Source organism: Accipiter gentilis, chromosome 4, assembly GCF_929443795.1.
Source record: "Accipiter gentilis chromosome 4, bAccGen1.1, whole genome shotgun sequence".
Classification (NCBI taxonomy): Eukaryota; Metazoa; Chordata; class Aves; order Accipitriformes; family Accipitridae; genus Astur; species Astur gentilis.
In genome coordinates, this window is record NC_064883.1 from 47,345,268 (window position 1) to 47,367,285 (window position 22,018).

A 22,018-nucleotide genomic window follows, 5' to 3' on the forward strand; every position below is an offset into this window, starting at 1 on the left:
AAGGGAGAGAGCCACAAGAAGTCAAGGGGCTTTTTCTTGGTTGATTTTGTTTGTTTTTTTAAATCTTGGGCTGATATTTTTCTCCCTATAGATATTTCCTAGTAAAGGAGTATGTTGGGCGGGCAAGGCGGGGGGAAGAATGGAAACGTGTAACAGCTCTCCATCAGTTGGGAGTGGCTGACCTGTTACTATTCACATATGGCAAGCATATTGCCATACTGCACCTTCCCATAAGCACCACAACAGGCAGACGGCATATTAACAGCAGCTACAGACACATAATACTTCATAACTCTCAGAGCACTCTGGATAAATATGTTTTATTAATTTATTATCTAACTCTAGTTTGTACTACTAGACTTCTTCCCTTAAGGATAAAATCCCCTCCTTTCCTTGGCGAACTAAGACCATCTACACTAACTTGTAACACAGATTCTTATATGAAAGTAAGGAAAGACGACTGCATCGCATTTAATTTATGCATTCCTGTATTCCCCTTTTGAGAACTTGTTCCCAAAGTACTGCTTTAGGGAAGACATGAGAGAGGCCCAGTTAGTGCTCTGAAGGTGTTCAGAGTTGCTGATGAACCTGAAAAGGCTGGACTTACCTGTTGCTCTTCCGGCTCCCTAAGATACATCACGGGACTCGAGGATGATCACGTTCAGAAGCATTACTTCTCTGCAACACAGCATTTACCTGGCACAGACTGGCCTTTGCTTCTTCCAAAGGGCTCAGTATGAAGCCCAGCGTGCATGGACAGTTGTACTGTGCAGTGAGACTGGTTGCTGACTCAGATTTCAGTCTCAGTTGCCATTTTCCATCAGTTACATTCCCTTCTGGCCTTTATTCAGGTTCTTCTCTGTTCTGGGTGAGGAGGTACTTTTTGCAGAACTTGTCCTTTCTGTGCAGGTAAGTAAGCAATGGCTTCAGAAGGAGATGGCATGAGAACTCTAGGCATGAAGCCTACAATGGTCTATCAGTATGCTTAACAGCTGAGCCAAGCCAAGCCAACTTCATCTGCTATCTGGCTTTGAAGACCTTCATTCTGGTCACAGAACTTGTACAGACAGAAGACTCCAGAGAGCCAAGAGAGTAGCTTTACCACATCCCTGAAAATTAGACTTAAATTCCTTTGAATTTGTCTAAAAGCTAAAGTGAATTTTGCAATTTTCCCATGGTATGTATCACTGGATAGATAGAGCTGATCGAGCTGGCCAATGCTACTAAAACCCAGAGTGAAAAGTCATGAACTGAAGGTAAAATTGTTCACACTTCCCTTCTATCAAAATCACAGGTGAACCCTAGAGAAGGACAATAAATGGAAGGAAGCCCACCTGAACCAGTCCTGAGTGTTTGGAGAAGCTTACTTGGAACCAAAGAAAAGTCTTTGAGCAAGTAAGGATGGTGGGAAGGAGGAAGGCTCATGGAGGAAGAGAGGGCCTTACATCAGTCTCACCACATCTGGACAAAAAGCAGAGCCAGAAGGCTTTAGAATCATCAGGCTGAGAAAAAAAGAGTGATATAACTGCAAAGAATCACCCCAGCAGATGACTTCCAATCCTGATTTCACTTCACTTGCACTCATTCCCAAAAAAATACATGGCATGTATTCATGCCTGCAAAGAGCGTTTTACTATTGTTAATTATACTTAAGCACACTGAGATAAGAGAACACCAGCCTCCTGAATGATTCCCTCCCTTTGGGCAATTTTACTACTACGAACCACTCAGCAAGATGGGGTAAGACTGTCCAAGTTAGATTGCTACATTATGAGTTGTACCACTTCCAAGCTGATAAAAAGTCACATTAATAAACCTGCCTTAAGTTACAGCAGGATAGATACTCTGCCAGAGCAGCTTCACTGGGAGTACAAGAATAACTTTCCTATAAGCCCCAGCAGGGATTAGGGACTCTAGAAGGTGGGGATTAATGGTCTTGGCCGGCCTTCAAAAAAGCCACATGGAAGATGAGTTCATAGATAATAACTGTGAGGGACTTTCAAGTGTCTAGCTCTACACAGGCCTACAAGCATTGAAATAAGAGACCTAAAAAAGACTGGTATGTCATCTCCAAAAACCATAAATGCTTATCTAAGGAAAATAAAGGAGTCTGCCCACCTTCTGCACAGACTTGTAAGTTTTAGCTCTAAAATGACATATTCCTCAACTACTTTAAAAAAAGAAACTCCCCCGAGTCATACTTGTTTGCTGGTTTTCAAGCTGTCTCACAGAATACAGGATTTTCTGTGCTGCACACCAGGAGAGGCAGCACCAAATAAGGAGAGTTTCATTAATCATGGGGGGGGAAGAGTATCCTGTTTTCACTTGGCAGAGGACAGAGGGAAAGACAGTCAAAGTGGGGGCAGGGTATGAAAACTCTGGCTGTTAGCAGAACACTTTCTTTCTATGTTGCATATTGACTGCTAAGCCACAAACTAAACAGGCAAGGCAAGCAGCTGTTCTGTCAGCTGCTTTCCTTTAATAGCACATGCATCAGAAAGGAAAGCAGTTTCTACCTCCCCAAGAGCAAACCCAGAAAATAATGGATTTCTGGCTTTTGCTGAAGAGTCCCTTCTCTTGGGAAGAAGAGAAGGATGGCACATTTCTAACATAGTAGGATCAGTCAATAATTCTCATTTTTATTATGCATTTTGTACCTCCTCATTCTTCTTCCTGCAAGATCATCTCACTGCCACGGCCTGGAAACGAAGACTAATGAGTGCACAAAAAGGGAGAAGTTTTACTACAAAAGTTCACCTCAGTCACTTAGTCCTCATGTCAGCTCCTCTAAATTCATCATACTCCACATTTGTCTTGTATATGCTGCTCCCAGAATAATGGGTCTTGCACTTACATGAGCATTTCAGCTTTCATCTCTGAGATTTTTTTTAAAATTGCTTGTGAAGAAAATTCTACAGTATGAACACTAGAACTACAAACCAGGAGATGAGAAAGAGCTCAAGTCATGCTGTGAGAAAAATTATTTTTCAGAGATCCAGTCCAGCTTAATTATAGTTGTAATACCGCTGTGCAGGCCCCCAATGCCTTTATGAACTCACAACATTTTGCCTTATGTATATATACACACAGCTTGAGAGGGCAGGAGGGAGAGTAAGACCATAGAGGACAGACTCTGAAATGAAGTTAATCAAAAAAAGCTCTCATGGAAGAGAGATAAAGCAGCCATTAAATAGCATGTAACGTGTTACATCCATACCATACCTCATGCATACATCAAGAAATTTACTGTAGTAAGCCTTGAAATTCCAAGTTAAACTTTCTCTAGAACAACAGAAACAATTCAAGCTTGTGGAAGCAGGCAGGCAGAAAGAGGCAAGATTTATACTCAGGAACTCTACTCCCTTTTTTCACTAGGGTTATCAAGAAGGATAACTCAAGTCATAAATGGCACTGGGAAGACCTCAAGTAGAGCTCCTGGAGGCCAGCTTTATGGCTTCTCCTACTCCGATACACAGTCTGATGCCCACAAGAAAGGCTAGATGCCATCTGCTGCAAGCAAGATGCCATCTTGCTGCTGCAAGACTCTCTAGAGAAGTGCCCCAAGACCGACATGTTAGCCAGTGTTACTCAAAAAGCAAGATAAAATTTGAGCAAGGAGCATAAAACATCACAGCTTACAGAGAGCAGCAGTTACAACCATGAAAACAGAAGCAGCTCATTTGGCAACCGGGTATGCACAGTCACTGCTTCCAGGAACTCAGTTTACATACGAGCTTTACTCCTTTACCTATATAGAATAATTCTAGTTACATTAGTGGCTATATTAGAGTACCTACTTTACTTTTAATATAAATAAGCACCTCTCTTGACAATGTAATTATATAGCACGAGAACCTGTTGATCAGGACACAGAACTGGTAGTTTCAAAATGAGAAAGTTGACTAGTAAACTATCTTCATCAATGGTAGCTCATCACCAGCTTGATGTTTCAGAGCTAGATGAGTGGAACAGCAAACCTGTCAATGCTTTTGAAAGTAGATTTGCAAAGAGAAAACAATACTTTAAAGCTTTCCACTACTGGAAGGTCAAAAAACTTTGGAAGCATGAAACAAACCACACTTTTATACTAAGAAACGAGTTTTAGCTGCTGGCAAATTCTGCAAGATCTTAGCTATAGAAAGGAAGTTAGTTTATGGACTCATCAGTTGCCTTGGACAATCATGCCCTCCCCTCAGGCTTCTGAGAGCTGACAGATATGCCCCAAAAGGAACCTGGAAATAGAACAGACACATTTGAACTAGTGGAGAGGTAAGGGTTTGCCATTTGAAAACCACAACAAAGTGTTATGGAAACAGACATTTAAAAAGAAGCAGCAAATGTTAGTGCCCAGCCAAGGTTTCAGAGCATCAGCCAGAGCAGAACTCTGTGACCATGTAGGAAAACTAGTTTAGAGTGAACATGCCCATTTATCAAGCATTAGCAGCTTTCCGTTTGCTTCACATGTGTTAGATTTTCAGGCCAGGAACAAAATTCAGTCCCTGTATTTCCATGGAGGCCACTCAGGTGCTCAGAAATTAATGGAGAAATGAAGTCCCTAGACATGTTTAGGGTGGGAGCAGAGTATACCTAGAACATTCAGAGCTGTGGAGCCTACTCCTTACTCTGTTAAAACAGCTTTGGGATATCCAAGTCTGTCTTTACACAGTGGTGTGTTACTAGGACATGCTTAGGAAGGGCCTGGCTCTTTGCACCACTTTTGCAATTCAATGCATGGATTTTGTTCACCTTGGGGCAACTCCACAATAGATATAATGAAGATTAACCATATTCCGTGTTACTAGGAATTACTTCTAAGTAGGGGTATTTGTGCCTACGCACAAGCAAGAAAGACAAAAATCAGAAGTCCTTTTAAAACAAGGTAGAAGCACATAGTTTTAAAAATGCTGAACACACTTGGGCATGTCTGCAAGCAGAACTGAAGTCTTTGGCTACAATAGCTCATGAAAGAGTTTGCTAGAAGCCTGGGAAGTAAATGCTGCCTGTCTGTGATCCAAGTGAAAGAGGTGCTCCTATTTGGTAATGTAACAGCTTCAAAACAAAGAAAAAGTAGAACAATAATTTAGCTTCATAATCGTATGTGAAGCAGGGAAAGGTCCAGTGAGTCACCACAAAACTCCCAGAGGGGAGAACACACACTTTTCTGAGGGACCACAGAATACAAGGCACATTCATGTGCTCCATTACCAGTGTTAATACACTGCAGGCCAGCAGAGCAGTGACTTTCTCCCTCAGCAAGGGAATTAGTTGCAAGATAACATTATCTCAGCATCCATTACTGCTTGTGCCAGAACATAAGCCACATGCAGGCCCACTTGAGGCAACATTAGCAGACGCCTACACCAGTTCCAGTACCTCCCATGCTCCCAAGGCAGGAGGGGGGGATACAGGTGCAGAGAAGTGCTCAGAAATTTGCTCAATAATACATTAATAGGTATTTAAGCTGTAGGCCAAGGCCCAATATGAAACACTGCTAGACTAGAAGTTCAGCAAGTATGTTCACGTCTCCTTCATAAGGGTATTTATCAGATTCTTGAATTATAAAAAAACCAGTACATTCCAAAAGCACCACGTCATCCCGGACTGACAAACTCAACAGCAAGGAAAGCTAAAGGTTACATGCCAGGCCCTTCTGCTTCCTCTGGACTTGTAGCTTATCCCTTTTAGCCAGAGAGGGATGCCAGCCTAGCCCTTAAGCTGCTGCTGTTATTCCTTACCAGCACGCCATTTTAATTCTCTCAAAGCAGGGAAACACTCCTGCTCTCACATGATGCTTATTCTTAGAGAGGATCCCAGGGATTTTTATTTAGCTAAGTTCAGTCATGCAGTTGGCCAAGTGCCATAAGAGCATCACAGAACTCCTTGGTTCTGAAAAGGGAGCAGCATCAGTGCAGTATAGACATATTAACAGCATTAAAAGTGGCAGGTTATGCAAGAAGGACCTGGGTAATTGAAGATAAATAACTCTCCCCAGAAAGTTGTTACTGCCATACAAAGTTTGTGACAGACTTCACAAAAAAAGCATGACAGCCATAGTCTGAGGTCAATTTAACTGCTTACACTCAAACAGCTGAACCTAATTCCTCCTGAGCTAGTTAAAAGAACAAATTCTACAATTTGAGCCTTTCCATTATCTTGAGCTAGTTTTAATGACAAAACTCCTGCCAAAGAAAGTGACCAACATTAGCTACTAGTGACCAAACTAGATCAAGTAGAACCACATTTAGGAAACAACTCTTAAAAATAACTGCAAACTTAAGCCTGGGAGAAATACACTCAAGTCGGTGAAGGCACTGCTCCAATTTTTAGTTTTCCAAGAAAGGTGCTCAAATGTTACAAGCAGGTGAATGCAGACTTAGTTCAATTAGAATGGTGCCTGTGTGGCTTATCTGGTCAAAGGTTTAGGTAAAGTGGAGAAAAACAAGATGTCCTGTTAGCCAATGCTCGCATCAGGCTGGAGCATGGGAAAGGAGCAAGAGGCCTTATGTTACTTCTCAGTCTCAAGGAACATATGTGAGAATAATCGTTTCTCTTCATTCATATCCTTTGGTTTTCAAAATCTGATGGGGTGGCAACGAGGGAAGAATACTCATTTCTGAAATGAATTAATGCAGAAGAATAGTTTCCACCTTCCATAATGTATGCAGGAAGCCAGCAGAGGAGGAAGGGAGTAGCTACTGCATTTCAACCACTATTGTATTTACATTTCCGTACTCTTGATAACAAATACATTCAATGATGCCTGAAAAACAAGGCATTGGTTAGAAAACAAAAGCTGAGCTTTCATGAAAGAAAGAGCAATAGAAGAAATTTCAGGTCTCGCCGCAATGTTATCAGGTACAGTCTATTAGTTTCTTTAGAGAATTATTCACTTCCTTATTGCAGGTATGGCTGCAATATCCAGTATCACAGTATTGTGCCCTTTGACACAGGCAATTTCCCTTCCAAAAAGGGAAGGGACCAAATAAATAATTGTTCAGTGTACTACTGAAAAAAAACACCTTTTTTTTTTTCTATTTTAAGTAAAATAAAGGGTTCTGCCTACATGACTTTAGAGAAGTAAAACCACATGTGGTAAATTGACATGGTAGCATTGTCTTCTTCCCAGTGGTTCTCTTATTTCCAGGGCAAAATCTTCTCAGTTCTCTTCTCAGCATTCTCAGCCTAGAAGGTCAGTACATACTTCCTCAAACCCCTTTTAAAAGGGTGGGTGATAATGCACCAGCCCCTCCTCCAGAAAGCTACAAAATCCACAGAGGCAAAGTTCTTTCTTACCTGCTTGCCTTATCTGAGCAGAATTCTCTGTAGGCAGAGCTCTGCTACAGGAGGGGAACAGGGAGTCACACAGCAAGTAGCAGCTACTTGCTCCTACCACAATTATGTCAGCAGCAGCTCCAATCTAGTTCACTTTTCATCAATAAAATTGATCCTAAAAATGTGGGTTTGTGCATGTTTCTTCACAGTTAGAGCAGTTATACAAAAAATGTAAATTAATCCAGCAAGTAATGTTTTTATAAGTACTTTCTACCCACCTATACATATGTAACCAATACAATAACCAAATGAAGTTCCATGTGCCACAAGTCATAGTCAGTATTTGTAGTTTAAGAAAGCAAGTAAGATGACCAAGCATGCAACTGTACTTGGTTGAAAGAGCTCATAACAGAATAAGCAGGAAAAACCTATTTATTTCTGAGTGACAATCAGAGATGAACAGGTTATTGTTTTGTAAAGAACCCAAGATACTCCTCAATCAGGTCATCCAACAAGAACCAGCCAGCCAGTACCAGACTCACACAAACACTTCCTCCTTCATGCCTGCTCTCCTGGGCTCCTCCAAAGGATGTTGGGGAGGAAGTTGCCTTTATTCATCTAGGCAGTCAATAAGCATGGATTAAATATTCCCAGATAAATTACTTCAGGAAGCATTTTTAGCTGCTGAATACAGTCTGTGGGAAACACCTGTTTGGTTTCCATGTCCCAAAGCCATGGAACAACAACTGTGGAGAGGTACAACTACATGTATCCCTGGGACTCTAGGAGGCCACTTACATTGTAACTCTCATTTTTTTGTACCATGATGAAAAGAAAGAAAGGAGGAAAATTATAACATAGCAAACTACCTCCCTTAAACAACTTGGCAGTTAACAACATGACCAAGTAAGTTAAAGTCTGAGATCAATTCTGGACACCCAAGGAGTCTGGCAGACTTTAAGATCACATTGGTCAAAGCTAAGTAAAGTAGAAAGGCAGGGGGGAAAGAAGTTCAAGACTGGAACATGCAGGTAGGGCAAGGTAGTGCTCTTACACTCCTGTGTCATCTTCTCTGTTCAGCTGCACATAGCACTCACTCCCTGCAGGAGAAGGTGACAGTCCACCTCCCATGACCTCTTTAGCTCCATCAAGGCCACAGTGAAAAGCACGCACAGCATTCTGGGCACCTCCCCTCCACCCCCTCCCTCCCTCCCACCCAGAGGGAGATAAGCCATCTTATTTGGCTTTTATTCATTGGCTTTCAGAGAACAACTTAAGATGGTTTGGCAGGCAGCCACAGTACACAGTATAAACAACTGGTGGTGTGGCTGTCCCTAACTGAGCCTGGTTCCAGTCACATCCTGAATGGATACACAAGAGCATCAGCCCGACTGAAAAGACAGGACTTTGCACCTATGATGTTATCTCTGCACCTGCCATTTAAGGAGACCGACTACAGCATTTTAGGAACAATTTTATCCCATACCCATAACAAAGTTTTAGGAGACATGTGAGGCTACTGTCACTTAAGACAGTTTTCGTAAATCACAGTAGATACAGTTAGTGATTTTAAAACAAGCTGTAATTGAACTGCATCCATTTGACTCCTTTGCATTCTTTACAGCCAAGTATCATTGGATGGTACTGGCAGACTGACATTAACAGCTTAGTCATTTTTCTACAGGTCTGTGCCCTGTGTTTTATTGGTTTACATTCTAGGCTACCTCAAGGTTAAGGCAGAGGAAGTATTAATTAGTGGAGTAAACAGGCTGATACCACTCCCAGGACTTGAAGAAATAGGCAGCATTTCAGAACAATCACTGTCACACTAATCAAACTGCAATGTAGAAGACACCTGGGTCCCTCAGTCCATACAAATAAAAAGAAGAAATTGTAATTCCTTCACTAAAGCGTGTTATGTGAGCACCTGCACCAAAAATATCCTCTGACTGCAGACCTGATGATAGACAGACTCCAGTGAAAGGTGCCTTCCATAAAGGAAGGCTAGGACATGAAATTTCAATGGTCCGCTGCTCCAAATTCCTAACAAATCAAATCAGACTTGTTTTTTCTTAGCCTAGTTTACCCATTTTAATCTCTTGTAGTCCTCTTACTCTGATAAAAAGATTTGAGTGACCAAGTTAAACAAGATGTCTGCCCTTTGCAGCAGGAAAAGCAAGAAAAGAAGGTCCACCTGGCTATAAAGGACATCCCTTGAGTCACACACCAGCCCTGCTATCTTGCACAGAACCAGAGGAATGTTAGAAACTTTAATAAATACCTAAAAGGAAGAATGGAAAAAGAGTAGTAAATGAAGTGTTTAACAGAAAAGAATGGAAAGGTAAGTGCTTTTCAGATATGTTTATTCTGCAGAAGTTCCAGTTGCAGAACTCTCTGTATAATAACTTTTAAAGACATACAGACTCTCCTAGAGTCCATTTAACACTCCACTTGTCATAGCCAGGCGTGCCTGCTCTGCCAGGTTTTCCTACTGAAGTTCTGTCAGAGATTATGACATTTCAGAACTCTAGATGGTAGCTGTATTTCCCAGAACAGATGAAGTTTTAGTGTGTATACAGAGCTGTATCAAACCTTTGCTTTTAATTAAAGCATTAGTGGTGTGTCATTAGAAAAGTAGTTCATACCTCAAAAGCAGGTGTTCCTTTTAGCAGGTCCTTCAGTCCTCAGAAACTGCTTATCTGCAAAATACAATGCATGCACAATTAAGAGGAAGCCATATAATTACAGAGTACTTGGATGGAAGCTAATTAGGGGTGGCTAGGAGATGATTTGTGTTACTCAAAATTAACTAAAAATTGAGAAGTTTTGCTGCAGTCCCACTACAGTCATCCAGGCAGCTTTCTTTAATGTTCGCTCCTCAATAGGAATACTATCTAGCTATTACTATTTCACCTCAACACTTGCTCAAGCTATTAAGGATATACCATGAAAATTGAGAACAACTTTTCCCTTGTTATACATCTTAATAGGTTTTTACAAACATGCCATTAAAGCTGAAGTAATCCAGGATGATTAGGACATCCCTCCACTAAGCAGTATTTCAGGTACTCATATAATGGCTTAAAAGCTCTCAAAGTCACTGTTAGGCTTACACCTGCATAGCCACCTGCAACAGCCAGGTTTGATTCACGAGTTGATTTTTATCAGACTGGGGATGAACAAAACTAGAGAGGCACCAAAATAACTGTGGCCCGATTTATCGGTTATTATTGCTCAGAGCCACCATGCAAGGCACTCTAAAGGCTTTCATACAGCAGAACTGTCACATTTTAGTCTAAGGCGAGCAAGATAGCAAAGATGAAGCTTTGTTCATTTAATAAAGCCTATGCCACTCCATGCCATTTTCTGTACTTCCAAACTTCAGAGTGGAATCTCTCCCACTGTTATTAAGACATTCACAAGGCAAAACCTACAGGTATTGCTAGACATGTTACTCAACTAGAAAAGCATATGCTGTATTCTTTTAAGGATTACATTAATGATACTTGAATTAATATTTTAAGGGGATCCAGATTTATTTATTTTTTTAAAAAAAAAAGGAAGAAATCAGGAGCTGTATTTCAGTTCCACACAGCCAGCTATTTTCTGTATGTTTTCCATGATTTCAGTGAAGCTATACCCAGCAGCTTTACCAGGGAGCCATCTCCTCATCTATTGGGTGTTGTATCCCAAGTTTTTCTATACAGTATTTTACACTTTGTTCACCATGTTTCTTTACTGTGAAACAAGCATATCTACAAAGAAAAAAAATTCTATCAAAATAATACTCCTTATACTCTCCATGCAGTGCTCCACAGAAAAGAATATAAACTAAGCTGGACAGAGTCAGTTAAGTATTTCAATCCACATGGAGAAACATCCAACTTGTTCCTCACCATAGCAAGTAATCAAGCCAGTCTCACAACAAAATATCATCTCAGTACCTGCTTATTAATGCAAAGTCATATAGAAACACTAACACTTGTTCTTCTCCCTACAGATGCACATTTCATGTTACATGGAAGTAAAATGCCAGAGCTTTCAGTTAAATGAGAAAACAGCCCAGTGAGAAGAGTATCATTTCAGCTTTAATATGTGGTAAAGCACCAAGGAGTGAGGAAAAACCTTTTCGCTTCAGAAGGGGTGGAAAAGAGAGTTAGGAGTTAATTATGGAATGGAAAAACAATTTGTGTGGTAACACTAAGGCTCCCCTTTCCAAGAGAAGGAAACTCTACTAATACACATAATAAACCCACATTTTCTTTTTCCACATCATTATTTGCAGTTTAGCTACCCTGTGATGAACTGGGGCATCTTCCCAGCTACTTCCAACTGATGAACACACAGATCACATCCAAAGGCATCAAGCCCTAAACACACAGCCTGATGGTCTGCTCCATTAAAGTTCATCCCACATCTGTTGCTGTGATCCACCAGGTTATTACACTCTCACACATAATATTCCAATAACTTTGCATTGAAAACACTAAACTTTACCTTATTGTTAAGAAAAAAAGGAAGAAAAAACCCACAACCCTATCTTTTGTGGCAGAATATTAAAGAAAATTAGAAATATTAGCTCCTTTTTTAGTGCTGGGCATTGCTACTCCATTGGGTAGCACTGTATCAACCATGGTTCTGGTAACAGTAGAGTAAAATCTACCACAGTTTCTTGGTCTGGGCAAAAACACTTCTTCCTCTGGTAAACCTGCATCTCTAGGTGCTCTTAAAAATAAACTCTGAAGGAAAGAATTACTATACTACCAAGGTGGTCTTAAACTACCCATAGTGATAAAGATTGCTTTTATACTTAAGTATGGGGTGTTCTTGACTGACAAGCAGAAATGCTAAATAATCTGCCTTTCTTATCCCAAATTTACAGAGCTGCTAAAACTGCAGGTGTGACTGCAAAGATTTTTATTTTTTTTATGTGCTAGGGCTTACAGTAGTCTAAGATAGACTTCACCTTGTCCCCTCACATAATAAATTGAGGAAGACTCTAACCACTCATAGAAATATTGGTGAACAGCAAGAAAAAAGTCATCTGTCACCTGGCCCGCAAATACCGACTCACATGTTCTATTGTTAGCCACAATTGTTCTCCAGTTTGGAGAAATATTTCTGAAAACTATTTTAATGTTAAGAGAGATACCTGTCTATACATTGCAACCCTGATTCCAAGTTTGCACCTTTATTTCTCCCCAACACAGTTTTTATACAAGTGACACTGAAAAGCAACACAACAGAGGAAAAGCACTCTATTACTTCATTTACAACCCACACTACACCCACTCATCATTTTTATCTTGCCTATACTATCAGAAAACAGGTAATGCCTGGTACGCATACTGTCCCATCACGTTTGCTATCCCTGTAATATCCAGTTTCACGTCCTGCACCAGTAGTTCTTGTTCCTCAGCTCTTCGGTTCCCAAGCTCCTTACACTTTTATTACTAAACATTTCAACGGCTTCTCTAACTTCATCCAGTTTCCTACACAGATTTCTGCCCCCTGCAACTGAATTGCCTGCATCCCACTAATACACTACTTTCTGCTTTCTACCCGGTCTCTTACTTTCTGTTTCTTTCTCACTTGAGAGTTCACCAAATCCACCCCATCTATAATACAACAGTTATTCTGAGGAGTCCCAAAAACATATACATATTTCAAGGCAAACATTAACAATTCATTTCTGCTTTTCATAATTTTGAAGGTTCTTACTACTTTAAGTAGCAACTACTTGTCTCTACCAGTTTCCAGTGGCAGCCCTCTCCTTAGTCCATGAGAAAAGCATACAACTTAACTTGGTAAGTCACCCAAAATGGATGCAAGACAGAAGCAAGGAAGTGATTCCCCTACATCCTCCTCACAAAATTATTATAATTAGACAGTCTCGAGTTCCAATAATTTAGTACTTTCTGTATGAACCATGGTTGTCTCAATCTCCATTTATGTTGCTGTACTGCCAAAGAGAGTCAAGCAAACCTCCAGTTACATTCAGGATTAATCACTCTTACCCCAGCTAAATGGAATGCACTTCAGTGCAATTAAGTTTATAACAGAAAGAATGTGCCATTCGTCATATCAGATGCCCTTACAGGCTCCCTCAATTTCCCTAAACAAGCAATACTTTCTGTTTTCTCATCCCCAAATTCGTAAGGCTGTTTCCCATATCCTGGGAAAGAAAGCCGCTCAATCTTTTAGTTTCCTGTTGTGTCTCACCCTTCATACTTTGTTTCCAAATCTCTAGATAAACAGCTTCCTTTAAATAGCTCCCCCTCTTAAATATGCATGGTACATGAAGATCACTTGATATGAAAAGCTAAGAGGGGCAATACACACTGCAGCTACAGCATTCCACATGCAAAGCAGTATCACGTTGTCGAATACCATGGGTTCGAACGTGAAGTCTTGTAAACCCTGAGCTATATATACATGGTGGCCACAAAACCCAGAGATTAAGGCATCTCAGGTTTTCATCCCAGTCCTTTCCTAGAGGAATAACACTAGCAGCAAATTAACTACAACAACTTGACACAAGGAAAACTGCCTCTACAGCCAGAAGGCCCTACGTTGCCTCCTTGCCTGTACCGGAACTCACCAAGATGCTAAACTAAGAGTTTATTCAAGAATATATGATGGACTTTTTTCTTCATGGGTACCATTGCCAAATATTCAATGAATTTTTGTTAAGCATCAAATTCCTGCTCCCACACTTGCATGAGGCATCTCAGATAAAGCTGACAGTATTTGAGAGACTACTTTTACATGAGATTCTAGGCTTTTGAGTAGAGCTTCTCCCAAGAGAGAAGGAAAGTGCTGAAGTTAGACTAGTAACTTAAAGAGTCTTCAAAACACAAGATGTAGTTCCACTGAACTCTAAGAGTAAATAATCTTCTAGGGAAACATTGATAAACAGCAAGTCAGACTTTCCCAGTAGTCACACAACTCTTACTACTTCTAGAAAGAGATTATATTTCCCAATTGCAGGTAGCACATGGAAGAATAAAGGTCTTCAGCTGTGAAGCAAGCAGAAACTCTGGCAATATCCACATTTAATCCTTAGTAAAGAGGACAGGCTTTAAAAAAAATAGTCTTCTGTAGCAATTCATGTCGACAAAGTTAAACAGTGAGGTTCATACAATCAGACAGTAAATAAGGAACTGCACAAGTGTAGCTGTTTTTATAGCACCATGGATTTTTGCATGTCAAGAGCAATTTGAAGAAACAACATGCAATGGTTCTAGAAAGTTGGAAGAGTGACTCAAGGATTGCCAAATCACCAGTGTCAAAGGCAAATCAAGGACCTTCCAGAATGATCCTGATAGGCTGGACAGTGCCAGAAATGCTAATTAAGAGGTAAGCTCCCACAGCCAGCGGCCTTTAATTAGTTAGTGTACAACTGAAGAGCACTGGGAGGGTAGGAGCAAGTAGTCAACTACATTACAAAAGAGTACACATGACAAGAGGCTAAAAACACCCAGAGAAAGCTGAGATAAAATACTTTGACAGAAATGATGTTTCAATCTTTCTATAGATCTTTCAGAAAATCCCCCCAAAAAACAAACAGAAACAGAAAGAAAAAACTCCAAACTTACAAGCATCCAGATCCACAAAAATAAAAGAAAAAACCACTGACACTACACCAAAAAAAAAAAAAAAAAGGGGGGGGGGGGAGAAAATGCCCTTGATGAGAAACAACAAAGCACATTCCTTTTCAGTAGAAGCTCAATACAAAAAGAAAGTGATTTAAGCAAGACCAAAGTATCTCTTTTCACAGTTGAAGAGCTCTGCTGCTAACCGGACTAAATTAGCTAAAATTAGCTATCACAGTTTCGTTCCCAACAGCACCTCTAGCTTCCTGTGTGGATGAGTAGTTCTGGTGAAAGCAGTTCTAATTTGGATTCAGAGCATGCAAATTTAAAAAGAATAGTGATTTCTGACCAGTTCCTTCCATGAACACTGATGCATAAGAAAAAAACTGTCTTTCACATTCAATTTTAATCCTCTTCTGAAATATTTATTTTTGGAACAATTCATTGAACAGCAAGTCTTCAGTCTAGCCAAATTACAACTAAAAATAAAGGTATTAAGAATTCAGGAATTCTTCCTACTGTTATATCTAATCAATACACATCCACATGACTCTTGTCAAAGCACATGCCCATACCCACACTTGGACAGCATTATCAAACAATCTGCCATCTTTTTGGATAGTATAGACCAGAGATAGGCATTTTTAATGATTTGAGATATTACCAAGATTCTTAAAGTAAGATTCAGTTGCACGCACATTAGAAAAAGCAGCAGGAAGAACCTGAGTCATGTCTTGAACTATGAAATAGCAACATACTTCAGTTAAAACTATATGCAACTGAAGCTCATCCAATGGCCATTTTGCCTTAGCTGGGGCTGAACACTAATGAGCACTTGATCAGGACAAAGAGAAAAAGAAACTTCATTATTCAAATTTCATTTGTCCTCTAATGAAAGGTTGCTATACTGATTGTGCTTCCTGCTATCACAAAGAAGCACAAAGGCTACCTCCAGACTAGGGAGTTCAATGTCACAGTTAACTTATATGTGCCTAGGACCACAGTGTCTAGGAAGAGACTGCATTCACACCTGTAAAGTCTTACTCTTTAAACCAGGGTGGCCACGTGCAAATCCCTCTTGAGAATGGTCCTGGTCCATACCAGCTCTTGAATAGCATCCACCAGTGTCTGGGAGAATAATTTTGCCCTAGGCCAAAGATTGCAACAGGAAATATTCTAAAAACAGCAGCACAGATGCTGTATTCCAGCACTACCAGAAGTCACCACGCATCATGTTATTCCTTAGCACAGGTGTAGCCGGAGATGCCCAGCTATGAGAAGCTTTTACTTACTAAGTTGTTTTGATATTCACATCATCCCAGCTTCCTGGTAACTCCAGTAGTCCAGCTCATCTTCATCTGCTACTACAAAAGAGCATACCACCCAGAAAGTCTCCCCAGCCCACTACTATAAGAAACAGGATTGCTTGCAAGGTCTTATCTCTCAATGCCTTTTTTAAAAATAAATAACAGAAGAGGCATTATCAATTTTTACAGTCTTCAAAAAGTCTTTTATAAAGTCTCCCTGCTCTAGATGGTTCTTTTTTTCCACATCTGTTTTTATCACATCTGTGGACCGCTGAAGTTTCATGTCCTAGCCTTCCTTTGTGGAAGGCACCTTTCACTGGAGTCTGTTTCTTTTTATCACATCTGTGGCACATCTGTTTTTCACAGGTTATTCATTAAAAAGGTTAACATGGACAACCAGCAACTCTCCACACAGTCTCCTCCGTATTTTTCCCCTATCCCTTCACAGTGCAAGCCACTCATCCATGACAACTTCAGCTAAAACAGAGGGCTATTTCCAACCCAACACCCTCTTCACTCACACCGATTCAATTCTTAATACTTTTTAAAAGGTTGTTTAATGAACAGCTGGAAGCTTGAGGTGATCATAAGTTTTCACCAGTGTCTAACCTATGAATGCCACCTCTTTAACCTGAAATACTGCTGAGCTGACTGACTGCCTAGATATCCTTGCGCTCTCTCTCTCTCTATACAGTGATATACGTTACTCCATTAGCTGTATTTCTCAGCTGTGGAAACTCTTGCTCTCACTTCACAAAGGAACTTCAAGCTCAATCCTGTTCAAGCCATAATTAACACTTCATTTTTGCTGCATGGAGGCAGCCAGCTGCTGTTTCCAGGCACAGGTAAAGGAAGATAAGGTAGAAGCATGAGATTTCTAGTTGCAAGTCATAAAAGGCACTGAGGACCCATGCCTAGCAAACAAGCTTGAAATACGTTCATCAGCAGCTAAGTTGTAACAGGCTGTTCAACATATGAAACAAAAAGCATCCTTCTTTTAATCATTTCATCCACACTACACCCTTTTAGAGTAGCAGTAATGTAGAGAACACCACTCCTTTCCTACATCCTAATCTGGCAAGTCTTGAGATGGCTCAAAAAACAGGCTGTTTGTTTCCTTTCTTCTTTCACAGATGACAAACTCTCACTACACAGATCAAAGAGTCAATGGAGTGGCCAGTGATGCTATGCACATTTAAAAATATAACATGAATGTATATCAAATATACTCAGCTATTGGCACACCCCTGAATGGAGAACACCATACTCTCATTTGGACTATGAATCATTGTCTTTCCTTGGCTTCAGAAAAGGAAAACCAAGATGGAAGTTGCAGGTGCCAACAGCAATTTTACAAAATTAGATCAGATTAAAGAATGTTGTCTGCAGTGTCAGCTAATGTACTAGTGTGGGCAACCAAGATAGAAGTTTGGATTTCCCATTTCTTTGGGACCTTGAAGACTGCCTCAGCAATGGCATGTTACCATGGCAACAGCTTTAAAGCAAAGCAACTATTGGAGGAGAATTCTGAACCATCTCTGACATTTTACTATTGTAAGAAAGCATGAAAATTCATGACACTTAAATCTACTTATGTTTTCAAGGTTGATGCCTGCCAACTTTCATAATTTAAGTGCCAGAGTTGCCCATTAATATCTCCTCATTTATACACAAGTCTCCTGCAGAGGTCATAATCCTCCTCTTGTATCACTGCTCCTCCAGAAGCAAGTGCAGTATGGAGAGGATTATACCACTGGTACGTATGGACAGCAGTGATGAGGGCAGGGGAGAGCTGCAGCTGCAGGTCACTTTCCAGGGATACTGTTGATTGACTTCACTGAGCACTTAAATGCTCACCACATCTTAAAAAACCACCCATCAAGCCACTATAATTTTTACATTAAAGGATCCACACAGAGAACAGCGGGTTCTCTTTAAGTCGAGGTTTACTTGGTGCTTGTGAATGGGTCATTTTACAGAGACCTCAGAACTCAGATGTGGCAGTACTATTGACCTGTGCTTCTTCATCCTGACTTGCAACTGCCCCAATCTCGACCCAGGAGTACCTTTAAGACAAAAAGATTTAGGATTTATTTAATCCTTGGATTTTCAGTTTGGAAACTTATTTATGACAGTAGGTTTTGCATGGAATGCTTTGGAGGGGGGGAAAAAAATCCCAACACAAACAAAAAACCCACAAAAACACAAAACCCATCAAGTACCAAAATTAAGCAGAATACACATTGGCAGCCTGACCAGCACCCTAGGTTAAAAGCTCTGAAAGTACATGTTATTTAGTAAAAAAAAAAAAAAAAAAACCCTCCATGCAAAAGGTCCTTTATATAGCTGAAATTCTCATGTCCAGATGTGCTCTAAGTAAACACCAGTATCTGAGCAAATCAGTTTGATAGGTTTAATAAATGTGTATTTTAGGTGAAAAATTTAAGATGTTTAGGAACACTTCAGAGTAACTGAACTAGGCATTAACCATTCCCTTAAATATCAGTCACGCCATCACTTCAGAAGGTGAGCAAGACTGTAAGATGAATCCACTCAGTAGCAAATTCAGTGTCTCCTTTGTTTACAGTGGTGCGTTTTATGAACTAGTTGCTCTTTATAGACACAATTCTGTGAGCAGTTCTGAGTTAAGGCCACACATCTCCATAACAAACATCAGGACAGAGCTTCCATCATGGGTCTATATTCTATTTACTGTCCTCATCGCACTTCTAGACATAACAGGCAGCAACATTTTCACAAGAGAGATGCTCGTCCCTTGCACATATAATGGATCATCAAAAGAGATTTGTCTGCTTTCTTGAGGGGCAGAATGGCAGCAAGGAACAGAAGGAGCAAGGCAGGGGGAACCCGGTGAATAAACAAAACACACACATACTTAACACTGCTACTTAAGCACTGGAAATCATTGTGCTTTCCTGCTTGCTTTTTGTGGAATCCACTCCTGAATACAGATGCTGCTTTACAGGAAATTCTATCTTCCTTCACCTGATATCTATTACCTTTGCACACACGAGCTTCACAGGTTGGTTTCCAGTGCCTTGCATCTCTGTTACAGAAATTGGAGATGAAATTGAGCAGAATAGCTCTAAAGGGTACGAACAGCAGGACTGGTGTCAGAACAGCCAGATAAGACCTTATTAGAAACATCTAACACTCCTCATTAGTCACAGGTGAACAACAGCATCCCAAGGGCAAGTCACATGCACACTATTTCTTAAAACAGGTGAAAGAAGGAAAACACCATTTCCTCCATATGCAAGAGCTCCTGTATTAAAAAGGGTAGATGGAAATGATAATTCCCCTTGTCTCCAATGCTTAAGTTTAGTTGATGCCACAATTCAATAGTTACAGATTACAAACACAACAGAACCCAATTTTGCTTTTACATTTTCCATATCAATTTCAGGACCATTACTTAGCCAATGATGATACAGAAGATGCATCATCAGCTCTTAGACAAAGGGAACGCAACTTTTTTTTTTTTTTTAAATGATGCCAGACAGCAATGGAACTAGTACACCAAGGAATACATTGGGAAAAAAACCCAAAATACAAAGAGTAATCTTAATTTTCCATTGCACAAAGATAGCAGGTTTAGAGTCTCTGCACCATCCGTAGATTTCTTTCTGCATTCTCAAGAGCCAAAACATTAATATGAATCAGAAGGAGGAAGGCAAAAAAAAAAAAAAGGCATTGAAACCCAGTGGACAGACATACAATCATTGCTACTTAAGCACTAGAAATCACAGAGCTACCCTACTCACTTTTCTGCAGTCTGCTACTAGTAAACCAGCTGCTGCCTTGCACAGCTGTAAAACAATCTTCACCAATCTCCTGTCAATGGAGAGGACCTGCTGATGGGAAACAAGGCTTACTCTGAAACAGTGCAACTGCAGACACAGATTACCTTTCTGAATACAAAGTTAAAACTGTTGTGATCCACTACATTTGACAGCTGAATATTTCAAATCTTGCTATTTTAGAGTATGGATTGCACAGTGAAGAATTACGGATCCTCACTGCAGCTCTATAGCACGTGAAAACATATTCCACTCAACCGTAATGAGCACTGTAAGACAACCCTGGCAGGGGAGTTTTGTTGTTGGGTTGTGTTGGGGTGTTTTTTTCCCCTCTTTCTTCAAGCTAAAAAGCCTTTCCAGGAGTCATGACTATTCAGTAGCACAGAGGTTATATACTTCACCTAGTATAAAAATATTTGCTTCTAGACTAGAGGGCATCCTCTAACAGAAAAGTTAATGGAGCTCAAAATCATTACAGACACAATATCAAGCATTATAATCATTTAAAAGCAAGACCATTCAGAATATGACTATATTCCAGAAGTTTTCAGAGGACTTGTTGCCCAAAAGCTTTACATTGAAAAGACCAGATTTGCAACAATCAAGCAGTATCTGTGTCCTGAGATACCACAACCACTGAAATGGTGAACTGATTACACGTAGACTTTGCCAGGACCTCATCGAGGTCCCAGCTGTGCAGAAGTCACCTATGGAATGTCCCACATTCCCCTAGTTAATTCACAAGAAACCTCAAAACATCATTTCACCTCCCTTCTGTGGGGACAGTGCACAACACCTGACTGACCTGGCCAAGCTAGAGTTGGCACTTCAGGTTAGGCAGAGCTAGAAAGTTAGGACAGCTCTGAGTGATCTCCAACACACAGAAAGGTGTGTTCATATATATTTCTCTACCACTCACAGAAGCAAGTGCTCGGGCATTAAGAGGGTGCATGGGAACAAAAGAAAACATTCTCCCATTATTTATCATACAGTGCCAACATTTAAGACTTCCAGCTAAAATCAGAGCAACTAAGAGTGGATTTGTTCTGCAAGGTGTAAGCAGAAACTGATATCCATACCTGGTGAAAGGGAAGAAGGGGAGATAAAGGTCAGAACAGCGTAGCCAGATAGGGTTAAGATCATTAACATTTAGTTATTTGCCTTTTAGCTTGCATATCACATTTCCAAGGCATAAACAAGCCCATCTTACCCAAGCTTTTGGGGGTTTCTGTAAGAGGTGATGTGGAAAAAAAAAAAAAAAAAAAAAAAAAGAGAGTCCTGCCACAAGGGAAATTTTTGTGTCTCCCCAAGAGAAGCAGTCCTTGGTACTCAGATTGGGGGGGGGAACCCAACAACAAACAAAGTCAATCTGCAAAAACGTAAATTTCACTTTTTTAGAAGTGGGTTAAAAAGTAAGCAGTCAGAATAAGATTCAATACCAGCTTGTGAACAGATTAAACATTTGGTTTGAGCTGGAACATGTTCACATATTCTGCAGCAAAACTATGGCTTTTACGATTTTTAAAACACAGCATCACTCCTTAGCAAATTCAAGTCAAAAGTGACTGGCCTTGAAATTACCTGATAAATAAACATCTGAAGGATTTACAACTGTAGAAGAGTAATTAAGGTTTCTAAAGAAAAGTTTCTAAAGCTAACAAAAAATTAACTGGAACAGAAGAACAACACTAATTTCCCATTATGCAACTGCCTCCAAAAACAGATTTGTTCAATTCAGCGTGAAAAAGTGGGATGGAGTCTTAGTACCCAACACCATATGACAACAGGTTGCAACAAGGTGCAGACAGCTGTGTTAAAACCGAACAGATGAACAAATTGTTTCAAGATCTGAGACACAATATATGTAATGGTGTATTCGACACAGAAAGGCTCTTAAATAATACCCTGCAGAAGATGGCTGCAGAGCAGAGTACTACAGTGTAAGACCATTCATCCAACATTCACTCTACCCTGCCTAAGACACTGCAATGCATTGTTAAACATGATTTTTAATTTTTTTTTA

General features: G+C 40.2%; 1 protein-coding gene across 10 annotated transcripts in view; it reads right to left on the bottom strand.

Moving 5' to 3' along the window:
* Positions 1-22,018, bottom strand: part of MAP4 (microtubule associated protein 4) — a 160,399-nt gene that overhangs the window by 119,147 nt on the left and 19,234 nt on the right. For 9 of the 10 annotated variants that reach the window (XM_049798007.1, XM_049798004.1, XM_049798001.1 and 6 more), the window contains exon 2: positions 9,918-9,971. The gene's annotated coding sequence lies outside the window, so the exon portion shown is untranslated. Of the gene's footprint in view, positions 1-9,917; positions 9,972-19,959; positions 20,047-22,018 lie in introns of all 10 variants that reach the window. The other variant, XM_049798000.1, reaches the window with a different exon arrangement.